The sequence below is a fragment of the Pinus tabuliformis genome, chromosome 4_2 (assembly GCF_031772625.1).
Source record: "Pinus tabuliformis cultivar Carrire ecotype Pingquan chromosome 4_2, CPIR1, whole genome shotgun sequence".
Taxonomy (NCBI): Eukaryota; Viridiplantae; Streptophyta; class Pinopsida; order Pinales; family Pinaceae; genus Pinus; species Pinus tabuliformis.
In genome coordinates, this window is record NC_142304.1 from 741319816 (window position 1) to 741337988 (window position 18173).

General features: G+C 34.6%; 1 pseudogene; it reads right to left on the reverse strand.

Annotated features, from left to right (window-relative positions):
* Positions 1-11605: 11605 nt before the first annotated feature.
* Positions 11606-11875, reverse strand: LOC149171730 (sm-like protein LSM8 pseudogene; annotated as a pseudogene).
* Positions 11876-18173: the final 6298 nt, after the last annotated feature.

Consider the following 18173-nt stretch of genomic DNA (forward strand, 5'->3'; position numbering starts at 1 on the left):
TGATCCTACCCTTTACTACAAACAAGAAGGTATTGATATTTTAATCATAAGTTTGTATGTTGATGATCTATTGTATATGGGTAGTAATTCTAAGATGAGTGACAAATTCAAAGCTGCAATGATGAATGAATTTGAGATGAAAGATCTAGGCATCATGCAATATTTTCTAGGAATGGAGGTTTATCAAAGTAGGGATGAGATTTTCATTTGTCAGACAAAGTATGCACAGGATATGCTAAATAAATTTGATATGCTTGATTGTCATGCATCCCCTACTCTAAGTGCTCATGGAGAGGTGTTATGTAGAGATGATGGTGCTGATTTAGTTGATGAGAAAACTTATAGAAATATTGTGGGGAGCTTGATCTTTCTAACCCACACAAGGACTGATATTACATATTCAGTTTCACTTGAAACATATGACAAATCCATCTGAAATACATATGAAGGCAGCCAAGAGGATTTTAAGGTATGTGAAAGGCACTCTAAATTTTGGTATTCATTGCTACTCTTCTGAAAAGTTCAATCTTGTTGGATTTAGTGATTCAGATTGGGGAGGTAGTCTTGATGACCGTAAGTCCACATTTGGAAATTGTTCCTCTTTTGGTTCTGGTTTGATTACATGGAGCTCAAAAAAACAAAGCATTGTTGCCCTATCATCCACAGAAGCGAAATATGTTGCAGTTACCTCAGCAGGTACACAAGCTCTTTGGCTCAGAAAAATTTTGGAAGAAATTGGAGAAAAACAAGTTCAACCTACAGTGATTTATTGTGATAATGTAAGTGCCATCAAGTTAGCAAAGAATCCAGTTCATCACAGCAGGACAAAGCATTTTGACCTGAAATATCACTTCATTAGAGATTTGTTGCAGAAGAAGGAGATTGAATTGAAGCATATAAATACTCAGCATCAACTAGCAGATATTTTCACTAAAGCAGTTGCAAAAGATCAGTTTTTGGCATTACGAGATAAGATAGTAAATCCTCATTAATCATTAAGGGGGAGTGTTGGGAATAATACTTAATTAGTTATGTAAATTGCTAACAAAGTAGGCAGCAGATTTTGTGTTGTCTGTAAAATTAAAGCAGCAGATTGTTGGGATGGTCAGTGCTGGAAATTCGCTGTAATGCCAGTAGATTGATTGCAAAGTTGATTGACAAATATTTTAGTAATAGTCTTACTATTTAAGAATGTAGTTTATAGTTGAATTTAATATATGAGATTTGCAGCATTTCTTGGCTCACACAGTGACTGTATTTTTTAATTGTTTTATCTTTTATATGTTTTTTTTTCTTCATACCACTATTTTCTCATTTGACTGGAAATAAGTCATTTCATATTCTACAACAACATGTTAAATCCCCGTCCCCTCTGTTCTTGAAGTAATGAACGGTGCTACGTTTGGGGCTGAAAAAATATTTGTGAACGGTTCTACATGCACGGGGCTTTTCACATAATTCTAGCTTACGGTTATGTGAAAAGCCCCGACAAATATTTTGTAACGCCACGATGTGGCAGAGACAGAGAGGTCACCACTTTCAAAAGGTATTCGTTGGCGTTATATCTACTCATTGCATTTGCTGGTTGTGGAAGAAGTAGGGGTTCCCATGCAAGTGAGTATGATGTCACGTTTTCCCTACTACACATATTCTCCTCTGGTCAATATATCAATGTTGATTCGAAATTCCATATTATATATTAATGTTAATTTTAAATAAGGGTAATAAATGTGATTTTTTTTTTCAGAAATTTACACATATTCTCCTCTGGTCAATATATCAATGTTGATTCGAAATTCCTTATTATATATTAATGTTAATTTTAAATAATGGTAATAAATGTAATTTTTTTTTTCAGAAATTTACATTTACGACAAATACATCAAAAATTAATTTCAGAATTTTCAAATTGTTTTTATTCTGGGTAATTTTACTATTATTCCCTATGGCGGTGTCGTTTCCAACAGTAAGCCAAAACTGTACCCAAGGCTGGTAACAGGAAGCCAACAAAGCTGTTAACGGGAGACCAACAAGGCTGGTCGATTTTATATAAATGTAGTCCAACATTCATCCAATATTGTGGGATCTTATCACATGAATGTCTATTCCTCACGGTTTGAATTTGACAGATCGTCCTGTTGGTGATTCCTTAGACAAATCCAATTTTCTGCATATTAGAAGCTCATGTTCGTCCCTACCATAAATGTGGTCCAGGAGGAGACATACAAAGTTTGTTCGCTGCCAAATAAGGCCCATCTAGTCCTAACGGTGCATAATATAGTTTGGGGGTTTGCGTTAACCATTGTTGCAGCAGCACCAGAAGCCTCTCCAGTAACTGCAAAAACCAAACAAACGCGATGATGCACATAAGTGTTTAAAGAAATTAGAATTTTGATGTTACAGCTCACAGATATATTAAAAAAAAATCTTTAATATATATAATGAAATGGTCACAAAGTTTAAAAGCTTGAATTTAAATGATTTAATATGTACAATTGGGCTTTGGGATTTTTAGAGTGCTGAATCTATTTATACATTCCAAAATGTCTTTTGATTTTTTTTTTGTTTTATACAGTGAATCCATTCATACATTCAAAAAAAATATGCTTTAGAGAATAAAAAATGAAAAAATTTATTGAAAGATTTTAATAAAATCTGGTTAAAAAGAATATTACATTTATAAGTTAAATTATATATATAGAAAGACTTTTTATATAAACAATACATATGTTTTGTTTGTTATAGTGCTATTCAAACATAATAACAAAGATTGAAGAGGCTATGAAAAAATAGACATTTTCGATGTGGCTTTGGAAAATAACTATCATTCTTCCTAATTATTAATTAGAATAGATCAAACTGACTTTTTTATAATGATTATTGTACTTTCTAATTTTTTAATTAATAAAAAAATTAAAACAATAATTTTGTTAATTTTTTAAGTTATAGATAAATAGGTAATTTGATATATAAATCCTCATGTATCATTAAAAAAATAACATTTGATTATATAATAAAACATTTAATTTCATCTAACTCAATATATAATTTATTATTGGGTTGAGTCTAGAAGTGCTTTACAACCTAGGGAGATTTTGTGAAGTAAAGTTGCCTTTAATAATAAAAAAATAATAAATACATTAACAAATTAAGAAGATATCAATAACAAAAAAATCAATTTGCCCCGTAAATAGAATACATCTATTTCCATCCTAATTTTCAACAAACATTATATATAGAGATAAAGTAATTAAATGTACAAACGTTTTAATTTAATTTTTAGTATGAGGGCAATATGTAATTCCTTCAATACTTAATATAGTGTATTAATGACAGGTGAAAATAATATTCTTTACAGTATTCCTTAACATCAGGCGTAGTTATGCAGATCGAAGTTTCGATGATGTTGGAATCAACTCACTATTGAGAGCGGGGTGGGAGTGAATTAGTAGCGATAGGATTTATTATTCTTTTAAAACTTTTTGTTAGGAATATGCATCATCATCACATAATCATGCACAATCGGACGAAAAGATGTCTGGAAGAAAAATCCTTCAACCCACCTGTATTTTTGTTGTTTCTCTACTTAAATTCTATTAATCAATTGATCATCTATTTAGAATGCTTTAGATAGACACCACCAACACGGAGCCACTAGCTCCTCTACAATTGAGCTAGCCACCAATGTGCAACATCAGAGGAAGATTGCATATTTCTTGATTATAAGGGACATTGAATGGATCCTAGATATGTGCAATGTGTAGTTACTACTTGGGAGAGGCCTTGGACTCCGCAATGCATAGTTGCAAGGGGAAGAGTGGCCTCACTACTAATTGTGACTACGGAGTGCATATATGGGGACCTAGTGATTGTACAGTGCAAAGTTGCAGATGGAAAGCGGGAGTCACTACTCGAAGAAATCATGTCGTAATGCACATTTGAGGAAGGAAGAAGGCTTCGGGGATTACACGATTTTTTCTAGTAGATGAGTAGACTTGGGATATGCAGGCTAAAGAGAGGAAGGATGTGCATTGACCCAAGATTCATACAAACAAGTCACTTACATTGAGCAAGTAAGATAATGAAAGGAAAAGGGCAGGAATACATAAATACACCTAGTAGCAATAATCAATAATGGGCGAAAAGACAAAATGTGATGTCCTGCTTGAAAATAAGTTAAAATGTCTAAAATGACACTTGTTTAAGCTAATAATAGTAGAAACGACACTTATTATAGGAAAATAAGGAGGAAATTACACATGTGAAAGCAAAAACAACATAAGAAAAAGCAGCAAAAAGTGACAGGTGAGAAACTTGTTTAAAAAAATAGTGTAAATGGAATCTAAAGCACCCTTTTCTTCTGAAAATGTGTATTGATCCAAATGACGTGTGAGAATGAGCTTTAGGGTAGATTTCTTATATAGATGAGAACCCACGAGATTAGGGTTAGGGTTTTAAGTGTACATGCGTAAAATCAAGGAGACACTCCTAGTTAAGTAGAAAATGTTAGAAGATCAAATTAGAAACATGTGCCACACTCCTGCATGGAAGAGCGCACTCCCTATTTCATAGTTGGTTAACTCCAGGAATTGTGCAATTCACTGGCTGAATGGGATGTACAGTTCGCTAAGAGAAGGAGTTGCACAATTTTCTTTCTTACTGGATGGCGTACTTTATTGCCACATAGGGTTGCACAATTTTCTCTCACAATTAATTGCTTACTTTCATGGTACAAAGGATTGCACAATTCACTCCAATAAGGAGTTGCACATTTCACTGTGACAGTCGACTGCACAATTCCTCAAAGAAAAGCATGAAGTCAATGTCGTTAAGGTAATACTTAGTTTTTTTCAAAAAAGGTTCTTTGTCTATCTTTAGAAGTTGAGTAGCTACTGTTGACAAGGACTAACTATAATCAAGGAGTACCTAGTATATGTTAAAAGGAAAGCACAATTAAGATAACATAATATTAACATGAGAAAATGAGTCATTATAACACTTAGTAAAACAAGAAAAAAGATTGAGACAAGTTGAAATGATATTTCCTATGGTTGAAGAGACACTTGAAAATCAAAGCATGGGTAAAATTTTTGAGGGGGTTTGTAGTAGCTACAATAGACTTTTACATTAAGAAAGGTATGCACATGACATACAAAGTGTCACATATCATATATATTCTCTCTAGGTCTATCTAAATTTCAACAAGAATCTTGGCACACTATGTCATGCAAAAGAAGAAGGAGGATGAATGTAACCTTGACATTCAATCAACTACAAAACCTATGCATAGATTCTCCTTTCTATCAATATCTATTAATTTCTACCCTCTCCTTGTCCCCCTTCTCCAACGATGCATTTTTCCATGAAGTCTCTCTACACTGCATACGAAGGTGTTGTGCATTTAATTTTTTCCTCTTCCTATCCTCTATATTTCCAAAGTAAGTATGGGATATGTACCTTCCTTCTGTAACCCATAATTTATCGAAAATGGATCTTGTAGGTTAGGTCGAAATTTTCTTAATGATTAAGATGGTCCCAAGTAGCAAATTTGTTTTTGGAATGTGTAGAAAATGGGTAGTGCCATATCATCCCGAAAACAACATCAAATTGAAGTGTTTGTCATTTTGAATCTGGCACTTCTTATGGTTTCTCATTTGGACTTTGGATGATGGAGGAATCATCCATCAAATTTTATGAAGCACCCATGCAAAAGAAGCCTCGCTAGTCATATGGTGTTTCCATCACATGACATGGTATTTCCATCGCTTGACTCGTGGCATCAAGTCGAATCCTATCTCAAGTGTACATTTGCATATTTAGACGTATATTTGGGTTTATAATTCATAGCATGGGCACATGATTTTTAAGTATGTCACGGAACAATGTTTTGTTAGAAAACCATGTTATACATAGACGGAAAGGTAGGTACATATGTAAAACCTTGTTTGAAAAAAAAAATAATTTTGTATTAACTTTTCAACATAGCGCATTGTTAAAGTTTACAAACTATATGTTATGGTTTACAAACTAAATAGAAAAACAAAATGTTGTTCTAAAACAATGGCAATTGTTACGTTAATGTCAAACTATCTAAAAGGTTACGTCCATCTCAAGTTACGATGGAATCCATTTAGCTTCCATTCAGTGGAGCTAAGGTTATACCACAGAGCATTGTTACCAAGTTCATCCGTATCAGGGAAAAGAATACATTAATTCACCAGTTTGGTTCGGTACGGCAATTAATTCGGTGAATTCCAATTCGGTACGGTGCAATATCTTTGTCAAAGTCCCATGCTCTTGTTCATTGTCTCCTGCTTCGTCCCTTAACTTGAACGTGTTTCGTACCCAAACATGAATACGTAATGTGTTTCGTTTTATTGAACAATGGCCAGTGCTTCGTTACACCTAACAATGGCCATACACAAGGTATACGGTAAATAGATCTGGAAGTTTGTGATACACACATCCACATGGTTGAGTAAATAAATATGAATTTTTTAAATTAAGGGATTTTCAAATATGGTTTATGGCGATGTATGTATGTAAATTTAAAAATATTGATTTACTTTCTTTTATTTATTTTGTTAAAAAATAAAATTTATATTTATTTCATTAAATTAAAAGCTTATTTTTCAATAGTTGAATTAGTGGAAATATGTCATTGAACTTACCTTCTAATTGTTGAATAGTAATCGGTAAGGTAAATTTTTAATTCCAGCTTTGCTTTGTTGATCCATTAGAAAAATGCAAGTGCTGATCTATGCAATGTTGGTGAAAATAATACAGGGAAGGGCAAAACAAGTTTGGAACTAGGCAACCTTATTGGAAAATTGAAATAATGTAGAGAAATGCAAAGCTAATGCTAAGATCATTTACCTTTTATAAATTTTCTTATAAGAATATATATATATATATATATATATATATATATATATATATATATATATATATATCTATATATATATATATATATATATCTCTATATATATATATATATATATATATATATATATATATATATATTTTGCCTATAAAAATTGTATTTTTTAAAAATATTTTTCTAATAAGAAATATCAACTTGCTTAATTCATTATGTGATTACAGAAGCTTGAATATAGAAAATATCAACTTTTTCTATCTTAACAAATTGATAATTTTTATTGGAAAAAAGTAAAAATAACAATAAAAATATATAATTTTTATAGAAAAAATAAAAAAATAGTAATTTCTATATTGGAAAATTTTATAAAATGACAAATTTCAATTAAGAAAAAAAATAATTCTTACCTTACAAGAAATTATAAGGTAAGAATTATTTTAGCCACTAGCTCCTCTACAATTGAGCTAGCCACCAATGTGCAACATCAGAGGAAGATTGCATATTTCTTGATTATAAGGGACATTGAATGGATCCTAGATATATGCAATGTGTAGTTACTACTTGGGAGAGGCCTTGGACTACGCAATTCATAGTTGCAAGTGGAAGAGTGGCCTCACTACTAATTGTGACTACGGAGTGCATATATGTGGACCTAGTGATTGTACAGTGCAAAGTTGAATATGGAAATCAGGAGTCTCTACTCGAATAAATTATGTCGTAATACACATTTGATGAAGGAAGAAGGCTTTGGGGGTTTCACGATTTTCTCTAGTAGACGAGTAGACTTGGGATATGCAGAATGAAGAGAGGAAGGATGTGCATTGACCCAAGATTCATACAAACAAGCCACTTACATTGAGCAAGTAAGATAATGAAAGGAAAAGGGCAGGAATACATAAATACACCTAGTAGCAATAATCAATAATGGGCGAAAAGACAAAATGTGATGTCCTGCTTGAAAATAAGTTAAAATGTCTAAAATGACACTTGTTTAAGCTAATAATAGTAGAAACGACACTTATTATAGGAAAATAAGGAGGAAATTACACATGTGAAAGCAAAAACAACATAAGAAAAAGCAGCAAAAAGTGACAGGTGAGAAACTTGCCTAAAAAAATAGTGTAAATGGAATCTAAAGCACCCTTTTCTTCTGAAAATGTGTATTGATCCAAATTACGTGTGAGAATGAGCTTTAGGGTAGATTTCTTATATAGATGAGAGCCCACGAGATTAGGGTTAGGGTTTTATGTGTACATGCGTAAAATCAAGGAGACACTCCTAGTTAAGTTGAAAATGTTAGAAGATTAAATTAGAAACATGTGCCGCACTCCTGCATGGAGGAGCGCACTCCCTATTTCATAGTTGGTTAACTCCAGGAATTGTGCAATTGGCTGGGTGAAGGCGATGTATAGTTCGCTAAGAGAGGGAGTTGCAGAATTTTCCTTCTTACTGGATGGCATACTTTATTGCCACATAGGGTTGCACAATTTTCTCTCACAATTAATTGCTTACTTTCATGGTACAAAGGATTGCACAATTCACTCCAATAAGGAGTTGCACATTTCACTGTGACAGTCGACTACACAATTCCTCAATGAAAAGCATGAGTCAATGTCGTTAAAGTAATACTTAGTTTTTTTCAAAAAAGGTTCTTTTTCTATCTTCAGAAGTTGAGTAGCTACTGTTTACAAGGACTAACTATAATCAAGGAGTTCCTAGTATATGTTAAAAGGAAAGCACAATTAAGATAACATAATATTAACATGAGAAAATGAGTCATTATAACACTTAGTAAAACAAGAAAAAAGATTGAGACAAGTTGAAATGATATTTCCTATGGTTGAAGAGACGCTTGAAAATCAAAGCATGGGTAAAATTTTTGAGGGGGTTTGTAGTAGCTACAATAGACTTTTACATTAAGAAAGGTATGCACATGACATACAAAGTGTCACATATCATATATATTCTCTCTAGGTCTATCTAAATTTCAACAAGAATCTTGGCACACTACGTCATGCAAAAGAAGAAGGAGGATGAATGTAACCTTGACATTCGATCAACTACAAAACCTATGCATAGATTCTCCTTTCTATCAATATCTATTAATTTCTACCCTCTCCTTGTCCCCCTTCTCCAACGATGCATTTTTCCATGAAGTCTCTCTACACTGCATACGAAGGTGTTGTGCATTTAATTTTGTCCTCTTCCTATCCTCTATATTTCCCAAGCAAGTATGGGATATGTACCTTCCTTCTGTAACCCATAATTTATCGAAAATGGATCTTGTAGGTTAGGTCGAAATTTTCTTAATGATTAAGATGGTCCCAAGTAGCAAATTTGTTTTTGGAATGTGTAGAAAATGGGTAGTGCCATATCATCCCGAAAACAACATCAAATTGAAGTGTTTGTCATTTTGAATCTGGCACTTCTTATGGTTTCTCATTTGGACTCTGGATGATAGAGGAATCATCCATCAAATTTTATGAAGCACCCACGCAAAAGAAGCCTCGCTAGTCATATGGTGTTTCCATCACATGACATGGTATTTCCATCGCTTGACTCGTGGCATCAAGTCGAATCCTATCTCAAGTGTACATTTGCATATTTAGACGTATATTTGGGTTTATAATTCATAGCATGGGCACATGATTTTTAAGTATGTCACGGAACAATGTTTTGTTAGAAAACCATGTTATACATAGATGGAAAGGTAGGTACATATGTAAAACCTTGTTTGAAAAAAAATAATAATGTTGTATTAACTTTTCAACATAGCGCATTGTTAAAGTTTACAAACTATATGTTATGGTTTACAAACTAAATAGAAAAACAAAATGTTGTTCTAAAACAATGGCAATTGTTACGTTAATGTCAAACTATGTAAAAGGTTTCGTCCATCTCAAGTTACGATGGAATCCATTTAGCTTCCATTCAGTGGAGCTAAGGTTATACCACAGAGCATTGTTACCAAGTTCATCCGTATCGGCGAAAAGAATACATTAATTCACCAGTTTGGTTCGGTACGGCAATTAATTCGGTGAATTCCAATTCGGTACGGTGCAATATCTTTGTCAAAGTCCCATGCTCTTGTTCATTGTCTCCTGCTTCGTCCCTTAACTTGAACGTGTTTCGCACCCAAACATGAATACGTAATGTGTTTCGTTTTATTGAACAATGGCCAGTGCTTCGTTACACCTAACAATTGCCATACACAAGGTATACGGTAAATAGATCTGGAAGTTTGTGATACACACATCCACATGGTTGAGTAAATAAATATGAATTTTTTAAATTAAGGGATTTTCAAATATGGTTTATGGCGATGTATGTATGTAAATTTAAAAATATTGATTTACTTTCTTTTATTTATTTTGTTAAAAAATAAAATTTATATTTATTTCATTAAATTAAAAGCTTATTTTTCAATAGTTGAATTAGTGGAAATATGTCATTGAACTTACCTTCTAATTGTTGAATAGTAATCGGTAAGGTAAATTTTTAATTCCAGCTTTGCTTTGTTGATCCATTAGAAAAATACAAGTGCTGATCTATGCAATGTTGGTGAAAATAATACAGGGAAGGGCAAAACAAGTTTGGAACTAGGCAACCTTATTGGAAAATTGAAATAATGTAGAGAAATGCAAAGCTAATGCTAAGATCAATTACCTTTTATAAATTTTCTTATAAGAATATATATATATATATATATATATATATATATATATATATATATATTGCCTATAAAAATTGCATTTTTTAAAAATATTTTTCTAATAAGAAATATCAACTTGCTTAATTCATTATGTGATTACAGAAGCTTGAATATAGAAAATATCAACTTTTTCTATCTTAACAAATTGATAATTTTTATTGGAAAAAAGTAAAAATAAAAATAAAAATATATAATTTTTATAGAAAAAATAAAAAAATAGTAATTTCTATATTGGAAAATTTTATAAAATGACAAATTTCAATTAAGAAAAAAAATAATTCTTACCTTACAAGAAATTATAAAATAGCAAATTGGTTGTGTTGACACCTAATCCTTGTGATTGGGTGAATTATTGTAAATAAATAATTAAGAAATGTGAACAGTCGCCGGGAGATGAACTGAACAGTCTCTCCCTCATGTATATAATAGACCTACCTGATTGAATGAATATACAAATCAGTTATTTGTTTTGTGGAGTTACTGCCTAGCCTGACATGGTATCAAAGCCAGCTTCTTTTTAGCTCTTGTTCTTTGTAACTCCCTCCTGCATAGTCTGCTCATTTTCTACCCATGTTCTGCAGGCTAACATCTCTGTAATATCCCTGTGAAATCTCAGTCATTGTTTAATAATTTTGTTGTGTGTGAGTTCCATTTTTCTATGCGTTATACGCATGGATTCGTTGTGAGTCTCAACCCAAGAATGCGCCTGCCTATTCTTCTGAATACATCAATCGCTCTCTGGCTGGCCTGACATGGTCTAACTGTTCAATTCTCTGACTGTCATAAACATTTCAAAAAGGGCGTTATTGCACCTACGCCTCCATTGCATGAATTGCTTCACCTAATTATGCTACGCCTCCATTGATTATAGTCTGTGGATTCCCACATCTCACCTGCGCCTCCATTTGTTTTCTGTAGCGACCATTAACCAAAAGCCTACTCCACCGAGCAAGTCATCCTTTTGTTTGTCTCAGGCTGCCGGGATCATTCTTTTATCTTAGTACTCGCATGGCTTACCTGAGTTGCGAGAGTCCGTGATTTGAATCAAGGTCTTCATCCAACTCACCAACTACACTAATGTTATCTCCCCTGATGATGTACAAGCCCAAGACAAGCTGCTCAACTCCTGTCCTGGTTGAATAGACCCGCTCATGAGATTCATCCATAATGAGATTGGTGGCCTGATCATATCCCTTCAATATACCCACTATGTTACGGCCATCATTGGTAATGACGGATATCGTTTCATCGACTAAATCCTGCTAGCCTAAGATAATAGACATGGCGGAATGTGTATAACAAGTAGCGGACAATAATATTGATTTGGAAATACGACGACAAGAGAAGCTGAACAGATTTAAGCAACGAAATAGAAAAAAAAGAAGCCTGTTCGGATTAAACTCCACGACGGCTAAATACACAACGAGATTACCATAGGAGAGTCTGTGATTTGAAGGCTTCAGAGGTTTGCTGCTCGAATCCATTTTGTGCCATTCTTCTTTCGCGGTTATTAGGCGCTCATTGGTATTCTCTTGATTTCGCTGATAAGAGCTTTGGTGTATGCACTCTATGGTTTTATTTTTTGAGAATGAGGTCTCGGTTCGCCAGAGAAGAGTCCACAACAGTCGCATAGTCACATGTTATTTGTAGTCTAGCAAGGTGTTGAAGAAGGTGAATAGTATCAATACGCAGTTTTTTTTTAAATCAATTGAATGGTATAGTTACAGCATGCTGCAATGTATAGTTAAAGCATTGAAGTGATATGTAATATATAAATATATTACATTCTAAAACATTGAAGTGATATGTCAATGAAATGCTGGATGCTTTTATCAAACATTGGAGGGTTTTGAAGAAAATAAGTTTGGAGAAAATATAGTGCATAAAGTTGAAGTGTAAGGAAGAGATTTCAAATCTTTTTGCCTTTTTTAGTACAATTTCACTGTATATCAGCAGAAGTATTTTTTCTATCAGAAGAAGTATTTTTTTACAGAATGCATTCAATCATCTCTATGGTAGGAATAGTTCTCACTGGCAAGGACAACTATCCTGAATGGTCTCGGATGATAAAACACACCCTCATCTTCAATGAGTTGTGGAAAGGAGTGTGTGTCGGAGAAGGAGACAACGACCCAGTACAGCCGACCTCAGACAAAGAGCTCGTCATTTGGGAAAACAAGAACAACAAAACCTATGCATTAAGCGCAACATCTGTAAATGAAGTGAGTCGTCATATTTCATCATATTCAACTACCTTTGAAGCTTTACAAAAGCTTAAAGAACTCTATGACTCACATTCTGCACTTGAAGTTGTTCAGCTCATGATTAAACTCTTCACTCTTGAACTGAAAAATAATGATCCTCTTTCTCTTGCATCTAAAGTAAAGTCTATAATGCATGATATCAAATCCACTAAGGTTGACCTGGATATCCCTCTTATTTCTTTTCTCAAGGCACTCTATCCTACTTACTCCAATTATCTTGAATCTTTACAAGCAAATGGAAATCTTAAAGATATAACCTTTGACTCTCTTGTGAAAAAGTTTTTTGAAAGAGAGAAAGCCTTTGGAAAGAAGACAACCCCTAAATCTTCTGAAGAGACTGTGTTCCTTGCTTATAAAGAAAAGCGTCCTGCTCAAGATTCTACAAGAGGAAGAGGTGGACGAAGACAAAGAGGAAGATATTTCAGAGGCTGGGGGGGCAGACATTCTCAAGGAGAAAAGGCAGACTTACATTGCATTCGCTACAAAAGAAATGGATCACATAATGCTTCTACATGCGAGTTACCATGGGAAAAAATTGAGCAGAAAAGAAACCAACAGAAAGGTAAAATTGATGATACAGACAAAGGTAAAGCACCTGAATCCGCTCACTATATTGAGGCACAATGTAACATTGGAGTAAATGAAGATTTTTTTAATGCTTCACTTGCTTCTTCGAAAAATTATTGGTTGCTTGATTCAGGAGAAACCTGTCACATGACTCATAGATTTTTTTTTTTTGAAGATTTCACTAACAATGTTGATGGAGCAGTATACTTTGCAGATGATTCAAAAATCAAGACATCAGGGCTTGGCACAATTAGGCTTAAACCGCCTGGTCTTCCAGACTTTCTTCTAGATCATGTTCTATATCTCCCATAGCTCAAGAGAAACTTGTTGTCCTTGGTCCACATCTGCCAGCAAGGTCACTCGATTCATATGTTTGATGGCAAGCTTGAGGTAAGAAATGCTTCTAACCACTCACTTGTCATGAGGGGAATAGAAGAAGAAAGGCTTCTCAGACTGCAAGGAACCTCTACTCATGCAAAACATTTCTCATATATTTCTCATCATGAAGAAGGTACACTTCCATCAAGTTTATTATGGCATGCTAGATTTGGACATTTAAACTATGACAGTCTCTGCTTATTGAAGAATAATGGTGTTGTTGGTTTGCCTACAATTCCTAGGAAACATAAGCAATGTGATGCTTGCATTCTAAGAAAGCATAGCAAACAGTCTTTTCATGATTCACATTCAAGAGCACATAGGAAGCTTGAACTCATTCATTCAGATTTATGTGGCCCAATGCATGTTCCTTCTGCAAATGGAAATAAATATATCATGACATTTATTGATGATTACACTAGAATTTGTTGGGTTTAATTATTGAAGAACAAGTTTGATGTTTTTCAAACATTCAATAATTTTCATAAATGGATTGAAAATGATGCACAATCTCATATTGGGTCTATTTGCACTGATAATGGAAAAGAATATACATCAAATGAATTTGAAAACTATCTTCGCCAACATGGGATCAAACATCAAACAACTGTGCCTTATAATCCCCAATAGGATGGTGTAGCTAAAAGAATGAATATAACAATCTTCAATATGGTACGATCCATGTTTTTCTTCAAAAATGTAAAGATAATGTTTTGGGCTGATGTTGTTCTGTGTGCTGCATATATAAAGAATAGATGTCCATCTAATGCTATAAGAAACAAGACTCCTTATGAATTATGGTATGGACATGTTCCTTCGGTAAAAAATCTCAGGATCTTTGGTTCCATCTGTTATGCTTTGATACCAAAGGTACATAGAAACAAACTTGGTGCTAGAAGTTGTAAGTGTATCTTCCTAGGGTATTCAAACACCTCCAAAGCATACTGCCTCTATGATGAAGTAAATAAAAAGTTTTTTGTATCCAGAGATGTAATTTTTCTTGAATCATCCAAATATGACAATGTTGTTGAGAGGCAACTTGACCGCTTGGGTAGATTCGCAAAGACGAAATGATTTCAAGAATTTGATAACCAGATTCCACATCTTGAAGGGGGGATTCCTATACTAGATCAACACGTGGAATCTGTCAGGCCAGGGTAACTCCACATTGAACAAGAGAGAAAACTGAGTGATATTATTCATTAGGTAACTCATGTTTATATGCAAAAATAAAAACGGATCAGTTCATCTTCTAGATGACTGTCCAGTTCACCCATCCGTTTCAGATTAGGTGTCGACATTCCCCCCCTTAATCTGAAGGGATGTTGGTGAGTCCAAGCATCATTCTGAATCTTTCAAGCTTTTCTCTTCCAAGCGCTTTGGTGAAGATGTTTTCAATTTGCTCGTTTGTCGAACAATGACGGAGATGGATTGTTTTGGCCTCAACATGATGTCAGATCAGATGATATTTAGTATTGATGTGCTTAGTACGACCATGGAACTTTGGATTCTTGGCCAACTTTATTGCAGATGTGTTATCAATCATGAGTGGAGTAGATTGTTTTTTTTTTACTTGCAAATCTTCAAGAATTTTCCTGAGCCACACAATTTTTTTCATTGCTTCAGCTGCTACCACGTATTCTGCTTCTGTTGTCGAATCTGCTGGTACTGATTATTTGCATGATCTCCAGGAGACAGCTCCTGATCCAAGACTCATAGCATATCCTGAAGTAGATACCCCAGTTTCTTTGTCTCCATTGAAGTCTGAATCAGAGTATCCAATCAAGTTGAAGTCGTCCACCTGGGTATACTTGATTCCAAGGTCTTGAGTTCCCTTCAAGTACCTTAGAACTCTTTTTGCAGCAGACCAATGTCCCTAAAAGGCTTTTGCAAAAACCTGGAGAGGATTCCAATAGCAAATGAAATGTCCGGTCTGGTAGTAGTGAGGTAGATGAGACTTCCTACAAGCTGTCTATACTTTGTTGCATCCTCAAGCTCCATTTGATGGACTTTCCAACCGTTCTGAGCAGCTAGTGTAAACAGTGTCCGCATGGTGGCCCATTTTGCTGTGGGAGCAAAAGTTTCCTCATAATCGACCCCTTCCTTCTGTGCAAAACCTTTTGCCACAAGCCTAGCTTTGTGCTTGTCAAGTGAGCCATCAGCTTTGTAATTGTTCTTGTAGACCCACTTGCATCCAATTGGTTTTGTTCCAAATGGAGGATCAACCAGCTTCCAAGTGCCATTCTTTATGAGGGCATCATACTCCTTCTGCATCGCTTCTTTCCATTCATTATGAGAAGCAACTTCTTTGAAGGAAGTTGGTTCAAAATCTGTAGACAAGTTCAATTCACAATCATATGTAACATCCATATCAACAGGTGAATTAGAGTTATCTACATCACCTCCATCTTGTCGGTTTGTATTTCTGGTTCCTGTTTTTCCAATTTCATCAGGATGAACACTTTCAAGTGTCTTTGTTAACCATTTTGGGGGACCTTTCTGAGATGGTCCAGGCTGTTCTGTTGATTGAGTTGGGACTGAATCAAGATTAAGTCTCCCAATTCTATCAATTACATCACTTAAAGCATCATCCGTTGTTGGAGTGTCATGCAGTGGAGATTGTTTTTCAGAAGGAGATTCCACATGTTGATCTAGTATAGGAATCCCCCCTTCAAGATGTGGAATCTGATTATCAAACTCTTGGAATGATTTCGGTTTTGTGAATCTATCCAAGGGATCAAGTTGCCGCTCAACAACACTGTCAGATTTGGATGATTCAAGAAAAATGACATCTCTAGATAAAACAAACTTTTTATTTACATCATCATAGAGGCGGTAAGCTTTAGATGTGTTTGAATACCCCAGGAAGATACACTTACGACTTCTAGCACCAAGTTTGTTTTTATGTACCTTTGGTATTAAAGCATAACAGGTGGAACCAAAAATCCTGAGATGTTTTACCGAAGGAACATGTCCATACCACAATTCATAAGGAGTCTTGTTTCTTATAGCACTAGATGGACATCTATTCTTTATATATGTAGCACATAGAACAGCATCAGCCCAAAACATTGTCTTTACATTTTTGAAGAAAAGCATGGATCGTACCATATTCAAAATTGTTTTGTTCATTCTTTCAGCTACACCATTCTGTTGAGGATTATAAGGCACAGTTGTTTGATGTTTAATCCCATGTTGGCGAAGATAGTTTTCAAATTCATTTGATGTATATTCTTTTCCATTATCAGTGCGAATAGACCCAATATGAGATTGTGCATCATTTTCAATCCATTTATGAAAATTCTTGAATGTTTGAAAAGCATCAGATTTGTTCAAAAAATAAACCCAACACATTTTGGTGTAATCATCAATAAATGTCATGATATATTTATTTCCATTTGCAGAAGGAACAGGCATTGGACCACATAAATCTGAATGAATAAGTTCAAGCTTCCTATGTGCTCTTGAATGTGAATCATGAAAAGACTGTTTGTTATGCTTTCCTAGAATGCAAGCATCACATTGTTTATGTTTTCTAGGAATTGTAGGCAAACCAGCAACACCATTTTTATTCAACAAGCGGAGAATATCATAGTTTAAATGTCCAAATCTAGCATGCCATAATAAACTTGATGGAAGTGCACCTTCTTCATGATGAGAAATATATGAGAAATGTTGTGCATGAGCAGAGGTTCCTTGCAGTTTAAGAAGTCTTTCTTCTTCTATACCCCTCATGACAAGTGAGTGGTCAGATGCCTTTCTTACCTCAAGCTTGCCATCAAACATGTGAATGGAGTGACCTTGCTGGCGGATGTGGACCAGGGATAGCAAGTTTCTCTTGAGTTGTGGGAGATATAGAACATGATCCAGAAGAAAGTCTGGAAGACCAGGCAATTTAAGCCTGATTGTGCCAAGCCCTGATGGCTTGATTTTTGACTGATCTGCAAAGTATACTGCTCCATCAACATTGTCAGTGAAATTTTCAAAGAAATCTTTCCTATGAGTCATATGACAAGTTGCTCTTGAATCAAGCAACCAGTCATTTTTCGAAGAAGCAAGTGAAGCATTAAACAAATCTTCATTTACTCCAATGTTACATTGTGCCTCAATATAGTGAGCGGATTCAGGTGCTTTACCTTTGTCTGTGTCATCAGTTTTACCTTTCTGTTGATTTCTCCTCTGCTCAACTTTGTCCCATGGTAGCTTGCATGTAGAAGCATCATGTGATCCATTTTGTTTGCAGCGAATGCAATGCAGATCTGCCTTTTCTGCTTGAGGATGTCTTCCCCCTGCCTCTGAAGTATCTTCCTCTTCCTCTTCGTCCACCTTTCCTCTTGTAGAATCTTGAGCAGGATCCTTTTCTTTATGAGCA